Source organism: Clupea harengus, unplaced genomic scaffold (genome assembly GCF_900700415.2).
Source record: "Clupea harengus unplaced genomic scaffold, Ch_v2.0.2, whole genome shotgun sequence".
Taxonomy (NCBI): Eukaryota; Metazoa; Chordata; class Actinopteri; order Clupeiformes; family Clupeidae; genus Clupea; species Clupea harengus.
This window is the reverse complement of record NW_024879598.1, coordinates 65,621-67,641: the sequence shown is the minus strand read 5'-3', so window position 1 is coordinate 67,641 and position 2,021 is coordinate 65,621. Positions and strand designations below refer to the sequence as shown.

At 41.3% G+C, this 2,021-nt stretch overlaps 1 long non-coding RNA gene across 1 annotated transcript; it reads right to left on the bottom strand.

Moving 5' to 3' along the window:
- Nucleotides 1–721: 721 nt before the first annotated feature.
- On the bottom strand, nucleotides 722–1,470 carry LOC122129150. Its single transcript, XR_006151745.1, has 3 exons — nucleotides 1,398–1,470; nucleotides 1,045–1,123; nucleotides 722–756 (listed from the first exon to the last, which is right to left on the bottom strand). It is a non-coding gene; the product is annotated as an uncharacterized LOC122129150 (long non-coding RNA).
- Nucleotides 1,471–2,021: the final 551 nt, after the last annotated feature.

The window sequence follows — 2,021 nt, the reverse complement described above, 5'->3', positions numbered from 1 at the left end:
AGAGAGAGAGAGAGAGAGAAAGATAGAAATATGTGACTTCAGTAGGTTCAATCAGCCTGGGGAAACATTCACATACAAGGCTGGTAGGTATCTCCTGAACACCTTGAACCATTTAGTAAAATCCATAGATATTATTATGACGGTTCTCATAATATTTATAATAATGGTGTAAATGTGTAAATGTTATTACAGGTGTAAAAGGAAGTTAATATAATTAAATTATGTGTTTACTTCAGCTTACCACATGTATGCTGTGTACATTTACCACTTGTTGTTTCCCCTCCCCTTCTGCCACGCAACCTTACTACAGCTTACCTCCTTTAAGTGATGTTTCGGAGTGTCTATGTAGAGAGTCCTGTGCAGATGAGAGTGTTTGTTATTAGTTATTGTTTTACTTCATCAGGCAGTTGACTGAAAGGGAACACCTGTACACATAATTTCAAACACTCAAATGAACACGGAACCTCCAAATACTCTTGGCTAATTTTATTTCAGGTTCAGTCAAATAGTGTTATTTGCAGGTTTAATTGACTCATTCATTTGATTAGTTAAACCATTTACTAAACAGGCAAGAGAGAACGGCAGTGGCCAGAGGCAGAAGACACTCCACCAAGCGTAAAAAGCCCAACTCACCTCCTGCTCCCCCCAGCCAGTGTGATCAGAGGTGTCAGGGGCGTGTTTGGAACAGTAGGGGGCGTTTCTCCACTCCCCCACATCCCCACAGTCACACACGCTGCCACCTACCGACACGCGTGTCTGAGACAGAGAGGGGGCAAGCACAGACATTTGGTAAATAAACAAAACAAGGCTGACTTCAGTCAGTTTTTTGTGGCACAAACGACAAGCACAGACATTTGGTAAATGTGAAATTGAAGTCATTCTTGTGCAGTAAACAGGTGACAGAGGTGCGGCATTCTGTAAATCTCCCCGCAATGTGATGCTCTTACATGTTTGTATAGGTGGTGTAAAAAATGCAAGTTTATCCAAACAGAGCATGCGCTAAAGAAGAGCAGAACTACGAGGCATCATCCGCTGGAAACACACCTTGTAGGCATGACCTCTGTGCGTGCTGTTCTGGAAACAGTCCTCACACAGCACAGAGGTGGGTTCCAAAGCACAGTCCCTGTGAAGACACATCATGACTGGGTACAATAAATGTTGAACAGCAGGATACTACAGTACCACACACAATATAATTAATAGAACCACACACACACACACATGTACTATTTCCTCATTAAAGGTGAATGTAGGGCTTTAAGTCATCAGGCGACCCATGAAGTGCAATAAGGGACAAATATGAGACCTCATGCACATAAGTATAGAGTGTGTGTGTGTGTGTGTGCATGTTTGTGTGTGTGCATGAGCACAGTCCTGCATCCATGTTGTCTCCTGACCTGCATGAGTAGATGGTCTCTCCTTTCTTGGAGACTCTCCCACACAGCGGTGTGTTCTTCTGCCAACTCTGCACCCAAAACAAAGGCCATCATCAGTGCAGACCTGACATCATGTGACCCCTAAAGCTCATGGGTTCCCCAAAGCAGCTGGAATAAGGGCCTGTTAGCCACGGTACCGTGTTTCTGTAGTTCAATTAGAGTTCCTTTAGCTAAACTAAAGTTCCTGTAACCCAACCGATCACTACTGTGCTGGACGTCACTGTAAGAGCAGTTTAAATGTCTGTGTGGATAGCTATTAAGATAATTATTAATGAATGAATACATTGTGATATTTCAAATAATAATACTTTTTATGAATTGCTAGTAAGTAACATGAGTTTTACACCACAACATATTTAAGAAAATGAAAAATAAGTGTTTTTGTATTACAGTTTTTCACAATTGTTAACACACGTTTTTCAAAACAATAACGGCTTTCTCAAAACTGCACACAGAAAACTGAAAACCTCACACACAAAATGCTAAACCTGACACTCCCTTTACAAGATGACTCTTTGCCATCAAATCTCTTAACTGTTCACAAAATGGAACTCGTGTTTTCATTTGGTACACACAGCCATATTT